At 41.9% G+C, this 20,862-nt stretch overlaps 1 long non-coding RNA gene across 1 annotated transcript; it reads left to right on the forward strand.

Moving 5' to 3' along the window:
• Window positions 1-3,399: 3,399 nt before the first annotated feature.
• On the forward strand, window positions 3,400-7,029 carry LOC122466108. Its single transcript, XR_006291375.1, has 3 exons — window positions 3,400-3,536; window positions 4,352-4,440; window positions 6,948-7,029. It is a non-coding gene; the product is annotated as an uncharacterized LOC122466108 (long non-coding RNA).
• Window positions 7,030-20,862: the final 13,833 nt, after the last annotated feature.

Genomic DNA, 20,862 nt, shown 5'->3' on the forward strand with positions numbered 1-20,862 from the left:
TATTGATCTTCTTTGTAAATGACTGTGAAATCTATGCATGAAAAGTGTTATATAAGAGTTAGGTACTACTATTATTCAGTTTAGTAGATGAAAGCATTAAATAATCCCTTAATGATGTTTATGTGTAGGGGGAAAATGTATGAAGTTGTATAACAAGGCAATACACCCATAAATGGGAGTAGCAGGCATGAGTTGCTCTCCTTACTCCCCTGTGTGGGTTAGCAATGTTGCAGGTCACACTATGGGCAGCAGCAGCCACTGTGTCTCCTATTCTCCCTCCTGTACTAGTGGACTTGCAGTGGCAAGGAGTGGACAGAGCCACAGCCCCACCCTCCAACACACAGCATCACTATACTGCTGTGGAGCGGGGAATTAGGTGTACTAGGAATAGGGCAGGCACAACTGACTTCCTCCATAGAGTAACAAGGAAGCAGGGATCAAAATGAGTCACAATTCCTGGGGCCTTTCAGCTACCCACTGCCCCTTACTCAGGATAAACTGCAAGGTGCCTATCTAACCCACTAATCTTGTCCTTCCATATACTGCTATGAGGAAAGTTACAAATCAGGCCACTTAAAACAGAGAAGTTGGGAGTTCTGGATGTACTGTATTTCTGAGCCACTTCAGTTGTTAGTATTGTAACCTCTTGACTGATACAATATCCTTTGAAATGGTTAAATTATAAATACTACACAATAAAACCCCAAGTTAACAGCCTTATACAGATAGTTCCGCTGAGAGCCTATGCAGAGCCTGTGGTTACTTCAGGAATCTTTAGAAATGCTCATCTTATCTGCCTTCCATCTCTAGAAAACAGCAATCACATCACCAACTGCAGCTGTAGGATATATTTCTAAGGGTCACAAGCTTGTACAAACGATTCTATTTCAGACAGAAGAGATTTGGTTGCCCTTCAGCCCTGCTTCTGATCTAATCCACAGATCAGCCTAATAGGGCTGATTATGACGTGAGAAGCATTCATCCCTTGCAGCAGCCCAGGGCACTTTAGTGAAACAATGATATTATTTGAGCAACACAATCACATCTTGCTGCAGTGTTGCATTGGATTTAAGAAGCAATTAGATTTTTTCTTCACCCCACCAAAACTGAAAAGTTCAAGCTATTTCTTGTCTGCAAATGACTGTAATCAGAAATGTCAGACTGCAGATATTGAGACTATATACAATTTAATATAACAGGCGTGTGTCCAGAGTGATATACAATCCTACAATATACAGAAGTGCAGTGCTGTTTATGTAGCCAGGAGTTTGACTTAAGAGGCACCTCTCTTTTTGGGAAAAAAAACCTGTAAGTTTCATTCTCTGGAACTACTTTCAGTTGCTCTGATGTTTACTCATATTATTTAGTCCTCATTATCAAAGAGCTGTATGAAGGGATCCTAACCTTAAATATACTACAATATTAAAGAACACTTGAAATAACAATAGTTCAAATCCACAGATGCAATTATGTAAACTAAATAATCACCCTTTGCATGTACATAACACTTTTAATATGAGGTTCTCAGATTGCTTTACCATGGCCCTGATTCAGCAAAGCACTTAAGCATATGCTTAAAATTAAGCTTATGAGCCAGTCCCACTGAAGACAACTCTTTGCACTGAAGTCATATCTAAAAGGTAGTTACATAATATTATCGCATTTTTACACATGGAAAAACAGAGGCACAGGGAGATTATGTGACTTGCCTGAGGTTGCACGGTAAGCCAGTCTCATTCTTCCTAGACCTTTGCTTTAACTATGAGCCAGGGTGCCTGCAGAGTCTGACTGTGCAGACCCCTAATACCAAGGGGCTTCACAGCAGAAACCCTGCTTTAAATGAGCACAGTCTTCATTAAGGTGCAGAGAGTATAATGGTCCTGTTGATGTTTTTCATGGGCCTCATGCAGTGATGAGCTGCCAGAAGCTGAAGAACTGGTTCCTTCAGTCGCTCCGGGTCTTCGGCGGCATGTCCTTCAGTCGCTTCAGGTCTTCGGCGGCACGTCCTTCAGTCGCTCCGGGTCTTCGGCGGCACTGAAGGGCCCACCGCCAAAGTGCCGCTGAAGACCCGGAGCGACTGAAGGACCCACCACCAAAGTGCCGCCGAAGGACTGCACGGCCACCGGGTGAGTAGAAATTCTCAGGGGAGCCTCCCCAGCCGAGAGCTCAGGCGGGACGGACAGGACGGTGCCGCGGGCCGCATGTGGCCCGCAGGCCGGAGTTTGCCAAACCCCTTTAACAAGTGGTTCTAAACCGGCTGCATAATTTAACAACCGGTTTGCGCGAACCAGTGCAAACTGGCTCCAGCTCACCACTGGCCTCATGGATCCTAAGGTTATTCCTGTCTGCCACTTCTGTTGTATTTGCTGTAGGGCAGCCCTGAGCCTTTATGGGGCTCTATGCAAAGTTACAAATGCAAGGCCCCACCCAACACTGTTCCCTCATTATCGATAGCTGGGTTCGCCAACCTCAGCTACCTCCTGCCTGTCTGCACCCCCATCTTCAGTCAGCTTCACCTGTTTGTGAGTTTCTAAGAGCTCTTGAGGCACACAATATGGGCTGAGCAGCCAAGCAGTGGAGCTGCTCCACAGCTTTCCAAGTGGGGATGCCAGTCAAGGCATTAGATGTATACCAAATGCATGGTTGCAGATGGGTAATCAGAGAGGACGCTCCTTCTGGCAGGCTATGTGTGTACTGAAGGCAAAACAGTATACACCTGCAGCTCCCATAGCCTTCAATAAGATTAGTGGGTGCTCATCACCTGTGAAAAGCAGGCAATCTGGTATACGGTTCTGTCGAAAGGCAGAAATTGTCCAGGGGGCTGGATAAATTATTCTAGAAAAATATTTTCCACGGAATGAAAATTAAAGAAACTCTGTCACCTTTGAGCAATGCAAAGGCTGAACACTTACAACACAATGCTATTGTTCCACAAATTTTATGAGACAGCATGGTCTCACAGTATTTAATGTTCATAGGAGCCATACTGCAGCATCATGACAACTCACAGACCCTATTTATCATGTAGAGTTCAGCGGTTCTGTCTCAGTGGTCAGGAAACAGTATTTCCCTTTTAATCCTTCTCTCCAATGGGCTAAATTAACAACACTCTAGAGAAAAAAAAAGTTATTTACAGGAGTTAGGAGCAAAGCTACTTTCATGAGTGATATCTTTATTACTAGCTAGTTATTTTAGCACAGCCAGATACTACAGGCTGTCATAGAGTCTCTGGGTGCTGTTTCTATTGTTACAGAGTATTGCTTTGAGTCTCTCTCTGTGTGAGTAGTTGTTGTTACAAAGAATTGCTTTGAGAACAGACTCTGTCTTAGAATGTACTACCCTGGAATTTAAACTGTGGGGAATCAAACTCATTTGTGATTTTAATACAGAACTTCTTTAATATGATCCAACACTTTGGGATCCTTCAGGGTGAAAGGAGCTATGGGCTTGCTTTGCCTTCTCCTTATCCTCCTGTAAGCAAGGTTGGTGGTGCAGACACATAGAGCATGTGTGATTGGGAAAGGCGCTATATAAAGGTAAGATGCTATTATGCATAAAAAGTCAGTGATTAATCATATTCCTAATTCTCTAGCTGGCTTCCCCACCTTAGCTTTTCTTGTCCTCTAACACAACCCAGCTGCCAAATGAGGCAAAAGTAGTTATTGTGAAGTTTGTATCCTCACTATTGGATTTGAAGAAATAACAGAATAATTGGTGTTCAGAGAGAGGAAAGACCTATTAGCTGATCCAGTGCGAGATAACGTTCTTGAAGAGTCCCTATGCCTGACCATCAGGGAATGTGTTTAAGTTATATAGGTATTGGGTGCCACACTGATCTCTGAGCCGTCCCTGTTGCAAGCTGAGCTGGACCTTTAAGAAGAGTGGAGTACTGAGTTTCTGCCCTTATGGTATTTGGGAAGGATCATGTGGCGAAGAGCCAGGCATGCTGGGATACTTAAGAGCTCTGTTTGGGAGATCAGCATTGAGGCAAGACTTAAGAGGCTCTCTTCTTTCCTCTGTTAGTGGCTAAGGATGTGGCTAATAGCTTAACCTGAGGAGAGTGTAACAGAACCCTGGACTGGGATCCAGCCCTGTTCAAATGGGTGAAGGAGGTTGGGGAGCCTTGAGAGGGGTGTGAAGGACAATCCAGCCCTGGGTTAAGAGTGGATGTAAAGAGCTGTGCAAAGGAAGCAATTTGCAGCACAACAGCAACAAAAGTTTCACTGGTCCCACAAAACTCAAGAACTGTTGTGTGTATATGTATTCTTAACTAGTTACATATATATATATATATAAACAGAGCGCACTCAATGCCTGGAAACTGACATTGGGGTTTGAACCCTGATACAAGGGAAGAAGAAATCTCCTTGCACAGAGTAGTAAAGGACTGTGAAGCCCTGCCCTGGGGAAGGGCTGGAGGACACCTGTTAGAGCTGAACTGTAAGTTGTTTTTTTTTATCTGACAGCATGCTGTGTATGTGACTGTTAGAATAAGAAAACTGAGGCAGGTTGAAGCACCCATACAGAGGGTATGGCTGTGGAGGTGGGAGTCCCGCAGTGATGCTGGAACTAGAGGTGCTGGGAATGCTGCCACACCCTCTGGCTTGAAGTAGTAATAACAAACACCAAATATGTGGTTTCCAGCATGAAAACCCATGGATTTCCCAGCAGATGTAGAGATGATCTAATGGCTTCTATACTACTCTCCTCCTGGGCCAGGAGTGGGAAGAGCTAGCGCACAAGGCACTCTGGCTATTCTGAGCTAGCAGATGGCCCTTTGGGGACCATTGTCAGCTGGTGTAGGTTAGAGTAGCTCCCAAACTCTGCTAATTGGCAGGGCAGAGTGCTCCCTGATGGCCAATCCTCTCTGTTGCACCAAATGGAGCTAAGGAATGGGAGAGAATATGAACTACTGCCTTGAAATGGCCACAGCAGGAATGATTCAAAGGTTGCCACCTTTTTACTGATAGGAACAAAAAGCTGCTTATGGAAAAAATGGTAGCCCTCCAGGACTAGAATGTATGTCACACAAAAGCAAAGTCTTGTCCAAACTGGCCTTTATTTCCCATCACGATACACGTCTTGCCCACAGTAACTTCCAGGAGGGAATAGCATGAGGAGATAGTTCTTCATTCAGTAGTTCCAGCTGGCCAGCTCTTACATGAGATTCATGACCAGTAGTAACCAACACAAATGGTTACCTCAGTGCTAGTACCAGTGCATCCATACTTGCTAATAGTAACAGATAATAAATTTGCATCCACAGAAACCTTCACTTCACTTCACCTTCACTTCACTGTTCCGGTCCCAGCATTCAAAAATCATACATCAAGCCCCAATAATCCTGGTTTACTGGTCATGATATTTTGAAAATAAGATATTGGGGGTTTTATTTACTTTTTGGATTTTGAACCTTTGGGGTGCACTCTGGTCACGTTTTCAGTCTTTTCTTCTGCAAACATGAGGGCTAGAAACGTACTTTCATTAAAAATTTGAACTGCTTACATAGTTACATGAGACAGGAGCAGTGGCTTTTTGAAACACACCCAGTATCATCTGACTTGCAGTAACATCATGAGAACTGGCAACATTGAGTTCAGAGTCTAAGCCAAAAGCAGGCCTGTAGCTATGAAGTCTATATAATTGCTCTAATCAGTATTCTAGAGCATCTGCTTTACTGGCAGTATTGATGCTTGAATGACTCTTATTGCCAACCTTTGTAACCTAACACTGAAAGAGATGTTCGAATTTTGCAACTGCCTGGAGTAAATCAGTGTAAAAGTTTCAGTCTGGAGTTCAATGTGTGATATTAACTCTGTATGAGTGTAAGTGTTGTCATCCTACATGAGCCTTTCGCTTTACTAATGCCTTCTCTACACAGGTTTTAGAGTGGTAGTCATGTTAGTCTGTATCAGCAAAAACGAGGAGTCTAACAAATTTATTTGGGCATAATTTGTTAGTCTCTAAGGTGCCACAAGGACTCCTCGTTGTCTTCCCTACACAGTAATTGACTTTAACTGGATACTCTGATTTATCAGGGTTTGTGATAATGGTGATATAGCAACATGAACTAAAAGGAAAAGAGATTTTTGTATGTATAAAGCAGGTGGGGAGAGAGAGATAATATGATACCACATGTATATGTGGATGTCATCAATTTCCAATGCTATTGTGCAGACAGGGACACTGGAATCAGAAAGGAGATGGGCTGGTTGAAATCTTAGTTTCTTAATAGCACTATAAAGCCAGCTCACTAGGGCTTGATACAAAGCTCACTGAAGTTAATGGAAAGTCTCCCATTGACTTCAATAGACTTTTGCATCAAGCCTTAATGACCTAAGTCTGGAGGCCTTACCCAGATAAATCTCCCATTGATTTCAGTTAAGGGTAGGGAGCAGTTGCCTGAGTGTGGACTACAGGATTTAGTCACAAATAACTCTGGAGTGCCCAGACTTTTCCAGCAGGAGGAACAGATCCCTCCAGCCTTTGCAAAATAATTGATGAAAACTTTCTGGTAAATTTTGCTGACTGATTTCATTGTTGTTGAAGTCTCAACTGAACCTCAGAAGATATCTCTACATGCTAAATGCTTCCATTATTTTTACCTTCTTAGGGTCATAGTTTCCAAAAAAAATCTCTACATTTGCACTCTCCAGCTGTGACTCTGCACGAGCAAATAACATCTTCATGAACATAGTCACTTTAACTTCCCAAAATTAGTGCACATGCTGTTTCCATGTAGAATCCTGTATATTTGGGTATCCAAACTCCTCTTCTTCCGAAAAATGTTGGATGCACAAATAAAGGCACAAAAAAGTACAGCTCTAGTCGAGACCCTTCTGGCCCTTACTATTTAGTTTGACCTTGGGCTGGTCTATTCTTCATTACTGCCACTGTTGCTATTGTTCTTGTTTAATGAGATAATTCATATCTCATTTGATTCACAGATCACTGGATACAACACACTTTATTAAGGCATTCCTGAGTTCTGCATGTCAACTCAGCTGTCTTTACAGAGAGCAGGGCCAGATTTTTAAGATATATTTAGGTGCCTAGGAGGATTTTCAAAAGCTCCTAAGTGCCTAACTCCTATTGAAATCACTGGACACTGGGAGTTACTTAGGTGCTTCTGAAAATACCACAAGGTGCCTAAATACCTTTAAAAATCTGTCCTTGGTTTCCTCAGCTTTTTCAGTTTGAACATTGTTCTAGTGCTAGGACATACATGTCCTAAATTTCAAAACTGAGGAGAAAATGTTACCAATTGTTTGAGCAAGGACAGAAATGAAAGCAACTTTTTAAATCACACTGATGATGATTGCCAAACTTAGGCCCTGATTCAGCAAGGCACTTGAGCATGCATGTAGCTTTAAGCATGGTAGTAACCCCATTAAAATCAGTGGGGCTACTCCTGAGCTTAACTGACAAATGTGTGTAAGTAACTTGCTGAATCGAAGCCATGGCTTGATAACATGAGAGAGTGAGCGTGTGTGTATATTTGTATCATTGCTTAGCCACTGAGACCAACCTTCCATATTCTACATATAGAGGCTGGAGGAGAAAAATGAGGAAGTGACTGAATTACAAGTGAAACTCTGATTCAGAATATCAAATGACTTGGAGCTCAACAGCTTAAGGGATAACAGCAATGGTCTTTCATTTCTGGCACTGTGGTTTGAATTTCCTGAAGGCATAAGTATTTGGAAATGAACAGACTGACTCTTAACGCTGCTCTGATAAAGTTGCCTCAAGAATTGGCTGGAAAAGAGAATTCTGACTGCTGTTCGTAGTAGTGTTTTTTCCTGGAAAGCTTGGCATGAACACTGTAGTAAGAAAGATCAGCTGAACACTTCACACCTGAGAAGTTAAAGTCTAGTGATCTCTCTTGTTGCTTTTGCTCTTTATCTTATTTATGCCACACTTCAGCAGCCACATTTATTGGTAGGTGTTTGTTTTGTATTTCCCTCACCAATCAGGCTGTTTTATATCCTAGCATTGTGGTGCTTAGTGCAAAGCAGATCAATATTTCACTTTAAGTTTCTGCCACAAGAGAGCAGTGTTGAAGTAATAAGCTGAGGCAGTGTGCCTCTCATAATCTTTTTTTTTTTTTTTTTAATTCCACCAAAACATGTTTGAATATTGCAAGTGAAATTCTGATTTAGTATAACAAATGTTCTGAGAGCTCAACAGATTAAGGGTTAAACTTAATGAATGACCTTTAATTTCTGATGCTGTTTCAGTCTCTTGGAGGTATAATGGAAATGAGTTTGGGGTTGTCTTTTTTTAAATTTTTTAATAGCTTATAAAATTCATGTTTCACCCTCACACACAGCATATACAATTTTTTGTTATATAGAGGCCAAATTCTGCTCTCACACTGATGCAAATTTGTTGAAGTTAATGGAATTTCATGGGTGGAAATGAGAGCATAATTTGGGGGGGGGCATGTGATGTGACAAGATTTTTAAAAGATGTTGAGCGTCACTGGGAATTACAAATGCTCAGCTTTGAAAATCAGGCAAGTGCTGCTCATTTATATGAATAGGGTCAAATCTTGATTGTCTTGATTTGCAAAATTATCGCTGAAGAGCAACAGCAGTAGATCAAGTTAATGGAAGTTTTGCATGAATAAGCATGCAGAATTTGCACAAGTACATTGCATTAGTAAAGATGGCTTGTGTGTGTGTTTTGTTGGCAAGCTATTGGTGAGGATCACAAATACTGAACCTCTACAGATATTCATCCCTCAAAGATACAGCATTTGTATCTTGGGGATAGAAATTCAGTTCTCACAGATCAATTAGAACTGTGTAGGAAAAACACTTCCCCTTTCCTTCCTCTCTCCCCACCCCCTCTTCTCCAGCACTCTCCCACCAAGCTGGAAATCACAGATGCGGTATTACTTGAAAAGAGAGAACATCCATTTACTCTCTAAACTTTCAATATTTCAATATTTCCAGAAAAATCCTTAATGTGACTTCTTTACTCGTGTAAAAGCTATGGGTTTTGCTCTGATGTAATGAAGCTGATTTGTTCCCCAGTTGAATTTTGCCACTCAATACCATGAATGATGGTTGTTTGGATCTTGATCAAATTTACCAAGTCTCACAAATTCATTAAAATCTGTTTTCACAGGTAAAAACTGATAAATCATTATTGCAAGAGTGAACAGAATGACTGATCAATAAAAGCAAATTGTTCAGTAAACCTGTACTTGCTTATAAAACAGATATTGGACATGGTCCTTGCCTTGAAAGCGTAGGGAATGATTAAAAAGTTGCTGAGCAAACACACTTCCCAATAACTTCACCTTGATTTATGAATGCTCAGCATCTATGTGAATCAAGATTAAATGAGACACATGCAAGCCAAGTCACAGGACAACAATTTCAGTGAGTGAGGATGAGGGGAAGATAGGAAGGATTACCTGAAGAGAAGGTGGGTTTGAAGGAGAGCTGAGAGATTGCTTGGCAGATAAAGGTAAAGAGAATGTTCCAAGCATGACAGCAGCATTTTAGGTATGAAATCAAGAATGGAAAGAATTATGAGACAAACTTTCTGCGGCATAGTGCTACTGAAGTCAGTGGAGTTATACCAACAGAGAATTTGGCTTAGTGGGGGAAGATCAATAGGAGCACTGGAAAGAGAACAGGGAAGGAGAAAGGAGTAAACTATAGTGGAGAAGGGAGGATAGGGGAGCTGGGGAGGGGGAAGTCAATATTCTGCAAGGTCTTGTAAGTGAGGATGAGGATCCTGAATAAGGAGCAGTCTGAACTGGATAACCAAATTAGGGTATTTGCTAACAGAGCTGAAATGGATTTGGATGTCTAACTAAAAATAGCTTTCTTCTCTTATTTAAGTATGCACAATGTCTACAAAGCATTCAACTTTCTATGTGCTATCATGATAGGATGCAAGTCAATCCAAAATTAAGAACCATTCATATCTTCTGTATTTTCCTGTACAGTTTATGTATGTACCAGAGTATAAACTACTGGGTTTTTTTTAAAATGTGATAAGTAAGGATAGCATAATACATTTGTGCAAGCCTGAAATGTCTATATTTAATCTCTAGTGGCTGTGTTTTGTCTTGAAGTTTAATTCTCAGTTTGAATAAATGTTGTTGTACAAGGAAGATGTACAGGGATTTTATGCAAGGAAGAGGTATAGGGACTATTAAACCACATTTTTAGAAGAGATTGTTCTGTTTGTTCTAATATACCTTCAAGCTTTCCTAAGAGTATATTGAACACAATTTCATATGTCAAGGTATTCAGTTTCTACATATAGAAATTACATGAGTGATGCAAAGGAAGGAACTGTACCTTTCAACTATACCTCAAAATATGGATTGCTTTGAAATTAAGTCAGATTATCTTGCTGATTATAGCTATAAGCAATAACCATATATTTAATTTAAATCTTAAGGCCTATATCTAACATGTAGTAATGTGAGACTGATGGATTTGCTAGAGACTTGCAATCTTGTTTCCATTCCATTAATACTCAGAAGGACAGGGAGAAATATTACATTGGTTTGACACATTAATGCAGAAACTAGTGCTCTGAATAAAATCTTGTTTAGTATAGTGTTCTAACCATGACAACAGCAACCCCTAAAGAATACAGGTAGAAACAAAGAAGTTACAGCCACAGCTATCTGTATAATGTTTGGATTTCACAGAATGCTTTTAGTTAAATTCAAGTTTAATTCTAAATGTCTATTTTTTTAATGCCCATTTTAAAACATAACCAAAAATTTAATGGTCATGAACATTTCACATATTCTACCAAGTCAGATTTAATTTTCTGGCTTTGAAAGACTTTTGTATCAGGCTATTACACCTATTGGCACATTGTCTGAATAAAACATATGTTTTTAGATTAGTTGTTAGGCTGCTCACCCACTAATAAATCAAGCTGAGTTCTTGACTTATCCTGAAGTGCTGTCACAAGAGAACAAACATCTTGTAGTTTTTGTGCACTAGCATATGAAATGTTGTTTACTTAAGGTGATCAGTTCTTTCCCTTTCATCAGCTGATAAAAATTGGTATTGTCTGTGTGAAGTATAAGCTTACAGGACATCGGTTCTTTTTGCATTTGGCAATAGATGCAGAGTTCCTGATGGAATTTTGTTTCAGAACAGAGCTATCCCGAACTCCACAATCTTTACATCTCCTCCCTCCCACCCCAAACAGCAGAGATAGCAAAAGTCCAATTATCAAACATGGTAGCCTTAATAGGATTATAAATCCTGCACTTGGTACAAAAAACTGTATTGATGGACTGATTTGGGGATCCAAATGCAACTCCCCATTGTGACAGGCTTGAATATAGCCTCAGTCTTTCCTCTCCGGGCAGTCTGACCCCACAGTGTGGAGTGAACAGTGCCAAGAGTTGATTTCATGCCTAGTATGTCCACCATTATAATTACTCCAGGGGGAATTCCACACCACTGCACAATGCAGAATTTTGCAGAAATTAACGTGTGCTCAGAATTTCCTTTCCCCCACAGAAATGGGCTGTAGTGCTGCTAGCCACCACTGGACCGGAAGAGTCCAGCTCAAACATAAAAGACACTGCTGGGGGGAGGGAGGGAGCTAGAGGGTTCCTGGCAGCTGCAATTCCCAGCATACCATGAGGGAAGGGGAAGGCAGCACGCAGGAAACTCTGTGTAAGCTTGGGACCAAGCATCAGGCTGTTTCTCCCTCTGGATCTCTGGGCTCTGATGGGGAGGGAGTGTGGGTATCTGAGCAAGGGGGCCCCTTGGGGTGGGGGCAGAGAAACAGGAACTGGGTTGTCATAGGGATTTCTTTAACTCTTTACTCCTGGGAAAATTTTTGTGTGTCTGCATTGTTACAGGCATACTAGCTGACAGGTATTTTGAAATAAATTACCAAAATAATTGAAACTGGTGTGATTATGTGGAGTTATTTTGACAAATAAAATTTGCAGAATTTTAAAATATTTTGTGCAGAACTTTAAATTTTTTGGCGCAGAATGCCCCACCCCCACCCCCAGAGTAATTATATCTTTGAGAAGAGTGTCCTAACCAAAGACCAGGCTACATGGCTAGGATTCCATTCACAAGGTGGGGTGGCACTGTTTGTTTCAGCTCTTTTGGCAGTGCTTTCTCTTTCAGACTACAGGCTTGTTGCCACTTCTGAGAGTTTAGACAGTTTTTAGAGTGTTGCAGAGACATTGGGGGAAGAATAATTTAAATAAAAATCAATCTGTAGGTAGCGCTACGCTCAGAATCAGCCATTTTATTTCTCCTACTATGCAACTGTGTTTTACTATGCCTTTTTAAAAATTCAAATACAAATTTTATTTTAAATTTTTTTCAGACGAGTTTCCTATTTCCCTCCCACTGCATTTGAGATAGTGAAGGAGGAACTGGACCTAATCTTCTCTCCCTAATAAGCAGTGCAATCTACATGAGTCTTAGAATTTAGGAAGTAATCTAGGTAGACGTGCGTTAGATTCTGTTTTGTTTAAATGGCTGAGAAAATAAGCTGTGCTGAATGGAATGTATATTCCTGTTTTTGTGTCTTTTTGTAACTTAAGGTTTTGCCTAGAGGGATTCTCTGTGTGTTGAATCTGATTACCCTGTAAGGTATTTACCATCCTGATTTTACAGAGGTGATTCTTTTACTTTTTCTTCAATTAAAATTCTTCTTTTAAGAACCTCATTGCTTTTTCATTGTTCTTAAGATCCAAGGGTTTGGGTCTGTGTTCACCTATGCAAATTGGTGAGGATTTTTATCAAGCCTTCCTCAGGAAAGGGGGTATAGGGTTTGGGAGGAAAGGTGTTTCCAAGCGGGCTCTTTCCCTGTTATATATTTGTTAGATACTTGGTGGTGGCAGCAATAAAGTCCAAGGGCAAAAGGTAAAATAGTTTGTACCTTGGAAGTTTTAACCTAAACTGGTAAAAATAAGCTTAGGGGGTTTTTCATCCAGGACCCCACATCTGTACCCTAGAGTTCAGAATGGGGAAGGAACCTTGACATAGTGTAGCGGTGGGAAAATTAACAGCTCCCAGGCACTCCTGGACCGTGAATGGCCCTTCCCACGATGCTTCCATTTTATGGGCCGGGAGCGCCTTTAAGACCATGACCTGGTCCCCTACTTTGAAGGAACGCTCTCTGGCATGTTTATCATACCAGGCTTTTTGCTCTTTTTGAGCATCCTGTAGGTTTTCTTTAGCAAGGGCTAAAGAGGTTCGGAGGGTGTTTTGTAGGTTGGTTACAAAGTCCAGAATGTTAGTTCCTGGAGAAGGTGTAAACCTCTCCCATTGCTGCTTCACCAACTGTAATGGCCCCTTAACCTCACGGCCATATACAAGTTCAAATGGTGAAAACCCTAAACTGGGATGTGGTACAGCTCTGTAGGCAAAAAGCAACTGCTGCAACAATAGGCCCCAATCATTGGAATGCTCATTTACGAATTTACGTATCATGGCCCCCAAAGTCCCATTAAATTTCTCCACCAGGCCATTTGTTTGATGATGGTAAGGGGTGGCAACCAAGTGATTCACCCCATGAGCTTCCCAAAGGCTTTCCATAGTTCCTGCCAGGAAATTAGTTCCTGCATCTGTTAGGATGTCGGAGGGCGAACCTACCCTGGCAAAAATGTCTGCTAGTGCCTGGCACACATTTTTAGTCCTGGTGTTGCTTAGAGCTACTGCTTCCGGCCATCAGGTGGCAAAATCCATGAAAGTCAGTATGTACTGCTTTCCTCTGGGTGTCTTTTTCGGAAAAGGACCCAGAATATTCACAGCTACTCGCTGAAATGGAACTTCAATGATGGGAAGTGGCTGGAGAGGGGCTTTGACCTGGTCTTGGGGTTTTCCCACTCTTTGGCATACCTCACAAGACCGGATATAGGTAGAAACATCCTTGCCCATTCCCTCCTAGTGGAATGACCTCCCCAAACGGTCTTTGGTCCTGTTCACCCCCGCATGCCCACTAGGATGGTTGTGGGCTAAGCTCAAGAGCTTGACCCGGTACTTAGTTGGAACTACCAACTGTCTCTGAGGATGCCAGTCTTCCTGGTCCACCAGAAAGAGTTTCCTTGTATAAAAGTCCTCTTTCTACAACAAACCTGGATTGATTAGAAGAGCTCAGAGGTGGTGGGTTACTCCGTGCTGCTGTCCAAGCTCTCTGGAGGCTTTCATCTGCTTCCTGTTCGGTCTCGAACTGTTCCCTTGATGCTGGAGACATCAGTTCCTCATTGGATTGTGGATCTAGGCTTGGTCCCTCTGGAAGCGATGTAGGGGATGGGGCTGTTTCCGTTGACTGTAAACCGCTCTCTGCTGGTGCACTAAGTTGGGGTTCAGGCTCCGGCTGAGCCTCTGGTGAAGGGTTATTGGCTGCTGCTGGTTCAGGTTTGGTGGGGCCCTCTGGTGTTGGGGTTGCAAGTACTGGATTCAGTGCTGGCAATGGGTCTGGGGCTGGTTGTTCCACTGGTTCCAGTTCTGGGACTGGCTCTGTCTGGGTCTCTGGGACTGGATCCACTACTGCTGTTGCAGACATTGGCCTGGGGTCCGGGCACATCACCTCTGACCGGGTCCTGGTAGAAGTTTCCGGAACAGATCTAGGTGTGACAGCTTGTTTAGCCTGGCTGTGAGTGACCATTCCCACCCTCTTGGCTAGCTTCACATGATTGGCCAAGTCTTCCCCCAACAGCATGGGGATGGGATAATCATCATAGACTGCAAAAGTCCACGTTCCTGACCAGCCCTTGTACTGGACAGGCAACTTGGCTATAGGCAAATTGAAAGAGTTGGACTTGAAGGGTTGAATTGTCACTTGGATCTCTGGGTCAATTAAATTTGGATCCACTAAGGAAGCATGGCTAGCTGACACTTGTGCTCCAGTGTCCCTCCACACGGTGATCTTCTTCCCGCCCACGCTCAGTTTCCCTCCACTCCAAGCGTATCTGGGAGGTATCTGGGCCTGAGGACCTCTGGTGTGATTCTGGTGCAATGAACTGTAATCTGTTGGGGTTCTTGGGTCAGTTGGCCTTCACATGCCCCAGCTCGTTATATTTAAAACATCGTCCAGCTGACGGGTTACTGGGGCGAGGTGGGTTGCTGGAGAACGGTGTGGCAGGACGATAAGGTGTCTGGAGTATTCCTTGGTGTGTAGTTGGGGCCTTGGGCTGCCCCCAGTAGTAGGGTGTGGTCTGAGGGTGTTCCTTCTGGTATCTGCTCCAAATGCGACCAGGGTTGTTCCCCTCTCCTCCCTCCACCTGTTTTGTTCCAGCTTGCCCCGCCTCTCTGGCGGTCTGGGACTGCTCGTATCGATCAGCATAAGAAGCAAGACTTTCTGCTGAGTCCATTTCCTTATCCCATAAACACTGTTTTATTTCTTCCTTGGACATATTCAGGAATTGCTCCTGAGCTATCAAATCACACATTCTGTTAAAGCTAGTGACACCCCTTCCTTGGACCCATTAATCTAACAGATCCTTCATCTGGTTTAGATAAGCCAGATTACTTAGTCCAAGCCCTCTCTTAAGGGTTCGAAATTTTACTCTGTACATTTCGGATGTAATTTGAAATTGCTTTAAAACCAAATCCTTGAACTTCTTATAGTCAGAAGCCGCATCAATAGGCATCTTATTGAATATGTCCAGAGCTCTTCCAGTCAATTTTGCAACCAATGTGGTGGTCTTGTGAGCTTCAGGAATTTTATGGTGTGCACAGTCTCTCAAAGGTGAGAAAATATTCAGCAATATCACTGGATTCATCATACTGTGGACATAGTCGCTCCCATTTGTGGATTGTTGGGGAAGGATTGTTAGGGTTATTCAGTTGATTCCACTCAGCCCTTACCTTCTCCATCTCCAGTTCATGCTTCCTCTTTTTTCCTTTTCCTCCATTTCTTTTTCCTTTGCCTCCATAGCTCTCCTGTGGGCAGCCTCTTGGTTCTTTTCTGCCTCTTTTGCTGCCTCCATTTCTTTGTCCTTTGCCTCCATAGCTCTCCTGTGGGCAGCTTCTAGGGCTTTTTCTGCCTCTTTTGCTGCCTCCAGTCTGGTTAACTCCAATTTGTGTTGTACCTTGGTTTCTGTCATGTTTGCCTCTCTGTTTTTAACTAACTTTACACCCGAGAGTTAGAAATAAAACCAAAAAAAACCTGGGCTTGTAAAATTTTGCTGTGCTGTAACTGGATACCTATGTTCTCTGATAGTGATTGTCAGCCTACAGAAAAATCCTTAAAAAAACAAAAACTTAACACCTTTGTCTCCAGGCAAATAGACAGAAAACCCCTCTAGTTGCTCTTAGGTTAAAAAAAAAAAAAACTTCTTCAGGTCTGTGAAGACTTGTGAATTTCCCTGCAGGAGGTTAACTACCCTGCCTTTAGGTAGAGAAAACTCCAGCTCACAAAAGACAATTCCCTTTTGTCTCTGCTCTGGCCCCAAAGCAGAGACAAAAAAAACTCTAAATGCTTTCAGCTGAAAACCTGCTTTCCAGCAGCCCAAAGGGGAAAAAAATTTCCTTTTTAAAAACTGTGCTTCTTGTTCAAAAAAATCTCAAATTGATCTCAAAATGATTTCAAGTTAATCCCACCGCTCTGCTATCATATCAAGGTTCCTTCCCCACTCTGAACTCTAGAGTACAGATGCGGGGACCTGCATGAAAACCCCCCTAAGCTTATTTTTACCAGCTTAGGTTAAAACTTCCCCAAGGTATAAACTATTTTACCTTTTGCCCTCGGACTTTATTGCTGCCACCACCAAGCGTCTAACAAATATATAACAGGGAAAGAGCCCGCTTGGAAATGTCTTTTTCCCCCCAGAATCTTCCCAAGCCCTACACCCCCTTTCCTGGGAAAGGCTTGATAAAAATCCTCACCAATTTGCATAGGTGAACACAGACCCAAACCCTTGGATCTTAAGAACAATGAAAAAGCAATGAGGTTCTTAAAAGAAGAATTTTAATTGAAGAAAAAGTAAAAGAATCACCTCTGTAAAATCAGGATGGTAAATACCTTACAGGGTAATCGGATTCAAAACATAGAGAATCCCTCTTGGCAAAACCTTAAGTTACAAAAAGACACAAAAACAGGAATATACATTCCATTCAGTACAGCTTATTTTCTCAGCCATTTAAACAAAACAGAATCTAACGCATATCTACCTAGATTACTTACTAAGTTCTAAGACTCTATTCCTTTTCTGGTCCTGGCAAAAACAACACACAGACAGTGAGAACCTTTGTTTCTCCCCCCGCCTCCAGCTTTGAAAGTATCTTGTCTCCTCATTGGTCATTGTGGTCAGGTGCCAGCGAGGTTATCTTAGCTTCTTAACCCTTTACAGGTGAAAGGGTTTTTCCTCTGGCCAGGAGGGATTTAAAGGTGTTTACCCTTCCCTTTATATTTATGACAACATGTAATGCTGAATTAGTCTGTTCAAAACCAAGCTGATTGCATAGTGATGGAAAACCTCCCCAGCGGCAAGACTTCAGATACTTATCCAAATTCTGGCATTGTCCTATGTCCTCCCAGACACACACTCTAACCCTCCCTCCACACCAATGTTTCTTCCCCAACAAATCTGGACTCCTCAAGTTGTCCTACTGTGGCAAGGGCAACACTCCATGGTAAACAATTCACTTCTGGAGGCATTTGGCTCTAATTTCTCAGTTTTTTGGGAACCCAGTATCAGATAAATTTAAGGTGCTAGTATCTGCTGGAACTAGGTCACCCTAATTTTTTAGCAGTGAGATCCAGAAACTTTCAATCAGTCCCAATACTTCCTGTTTTATTAAAATTTCAGATACACTTTAGAAAACACAGCAAGTAAAATAAAGCAACTGAATTTCTTAAAACCGTTTTAAACAATCCTGTACCAGTGTCATGGTTGTTCTCATACCTAGGAGCGTTTACTTGATTCCTTACTATACCCATGTTAATTCAGACATGAAATACACTTTTTTGCAGTGGTGTTGTATCTGTGTTGGTCCTGGAACATTAGAGAGACAAGGTAATATCTCTTATTGGACTAACTTCTGTTGGTAAAAGAGACAAGCTTTTGAGCTTCAGGTCGGACCTGAAGAAGAGCTCTGTGTAAGCTCGTAAGCTTCCCTCTTTCATCAACAAAAGTTGGTCCAATAAAATGTTACCTCACCCATCTTATGAAATATGCTTGGCTTTCTGAAAAACCTGTGCCATTCGCTTCTTGCACAACATGACCCCATCTGCAGCCCTTTAATTAAGCTGAGTACTTCTGTAGCTGATCAAGAATAGGTCTCTTAGGTGAGGGAGAGAGTGTGACTCTGGAACAGAAATTAATAATTGCTCTACTTGCTGCTCTTGCCATTTTTATCTTTCAGGATGCAAGGTATGATTTTCAAGGGGAGGGAATGCAGAATTTTGAATTTTATGATTTACCTCTATAGTATTTTTAGATTTCTTCTAAGTAGCCCTAGTCAAAAAAACTAGTGGTTACCAGAAATAGCAATGCAGCAAATTTGTTCACTCTGCTGGAGCACAGTCATCCTGGAAATGGAACTCAGTGCAAGTCCATTTACAGTAGAGGTGGGCCTGAGCTGCAAAGTTCTGAACCAGATCAGAACTCTTCCTAGGCTTTGAGGGTGTTTTGATCTGTGGCTTTGGTTCAGTCTTATCTATAATTTATTATTATTATTAATTATTATTATTATTACGGTAATACCCAGAGGCCCAAACTAAGATCAGGGCTTCACTACTACGTGCTGCACATAAACAAACTGAGAGTGTCCCTGCCCCCAAAAACTTACAATCTGAACAGACTAGACAGACTAAGTTTATCTTCCCTGTGGTTTTTACAGATGTGGAACTGAAGCAGAGATTGACTTGTCCAAAGTCACACTGAAAGTTTGTGGGAGAGCTGGGAACTGAATCCAGATGGCCAGTTCAGTGCTTTAACCAAAAGACCTTTCAGTTGTTTTTATTTTATTGCAAACTTTGGTGGAAGAGTAGAGAGGAAAAAAAACTTTTCAGAGTTTATCTTTGAGGTATTTGGCAGTTCTTTTAATTTGTTCCCTCCTGCACCTACTTCCAACTCCCAGGACTTGAGATTTCACTGGTGCCAAATACTGGCCCCACTGTTACACAAAAATGTTCAGAAAAATGACAGATGAAGCAAGAACTGAAGTTCTCTGTCTGTCCTTCCACCCTTGTCTTATAGTAAAATGTAAACTCTAAGGATTTTATGAGGCTTTCTCTTGTGCTGATACAATAGTTCTTAGAAGTGGAAGAAATCTGACTAAAATAGGTTTTCATTACTTAGTTTTCTAGTACATAATCCTGAGTTTAAAACGGAAAGGAAAGTTGTTAACTTTCATGCTTTCATTGTGAGTCTCACAATATTTGGTATTTTCTTAAAACCCTAGCTTCTGCAGTCATGCAATAGGTGAGAATTTCAGCTTTCACTTGGGAGAAAAACGAAGTTCCTTATGGTTGGACAAAACCTTGAAAATATGAATTTAAGGCTCAAAATTAGAAGGCAAGTAAAAAGAACTGCACTTATTTTTTAAACTTCATGATTTTTAGAGCCTGGCTCATGATTTTTGAACATTTGGGGTTGGCAATACTATAATATAGTTTACCCACCTAAACAATGGTTTTAACATAGTGGGCAGGCAGTAGGGTCTCGATTCATTGTTGCTCCATGGCCCCTTTATATCCGCATAACCAGCATGCTGAGGCAGTAAAGCAGGCTCCCCTGGTGAATATCACTGGTACAGAGGGCTGCTCCACAGATGTAAAGCCAGCTTTGACTCACCATTCTTACTACAGGAGCCCTGGCACAGGAGACGTGCTGAGGTAAAGGAGGGGGAGCATGTTTGGGGCAGGAGGTGGTATGGCTGTGGGGTCTCTATGCCCCAGCTATTCTGTGGCTTTACAAGGCCAATAAGGACCATGGCAGCCAGGGTGCAAGTTAGGGCAACCTGTGGGGCTAATAACTACTGGAGGCTAAGCCACCTCCAATAACCACAGCACTGGGGAGAAGTTGCCCTCACTTCAGTCCTTGTGTCAGCCATGCTGCTGACCTAGGAATGAATTCCCTGCAGTCCTAAGCCCTCCCTTTGGAAGCAGTGAATGGGGACAGGAAATGATTAGTCAGGATCTGAGTGCGGAAGTAACAAAGGTTCCATGTCTCACCCAGATGTCCTTTTTTCTGCCACTTTGGGCAGAGATTAAACCCAACCTCAGGCAACTAGTTTCTACTCATATTCTTAGGAAAGTGATTTTTTTGAAGTCTCGTTATTGTTTGTTTGAATATATTTTTCATTGTTTGTCACTGAGAACAGTTTGCCAGGATTGTAGGAACGGGGGCATAGAACACTAATAATGTGAATTACGCTTGCCTATCAGAGACAAAACTTAGAAATGTTAGACACGGAGATGCTTGATCCATGACCTGTAACGGGCACACGACAGTTAAGAAGTCACCTCAGACTGTCTGGCTGCATTGTTGGTGAGGGTGAATTCTTCTCTCTTTTACCAATGTAAATTTGGGGTAAATCCATTGAAATTGAGTAGATTTTGGCCTAGAATATCTGTTTAGTTTGTGTCTCAAGTGGCAGATTGTATAAAAAGACCACTGTTATTGTACCTCAAGGTAACAGACTTAAATAATTGAGCTCTGTATAGAAGAGCTTTAAAAAGGACTTCATTTATCATGTTGTTGTTTATAACTTTTCCAGGGACTAGTGTCATGGATGTCAGGAAATACAGTGAATTCATGTCATGTACACAGTCAGGTAAACTGACTTAATTTCAATAAATTGGCCTGGATAAGTAGGAACAGCAGGCAACCTTGGAACTGATTAGCATGGAAGGTAAGTATCCACCTCAGAATGTGGCTGATAC

The sequence above is a fragment of the Chelonia mydas genome, chromosome 6 (genome assembly GCF_015237465.2).
Source record: "Chelonia mydas isolate rCheMyd1 chromosome 6, rCheMyd1.pri.v2, whole genome shotgun sequence".
NCBI classification, from domain to species: domain Eukaryota; kingdom Metazoa; phylum Chordata; order Testudines; family Cheloniidae; genus Chelonia; species Chelonia mydas.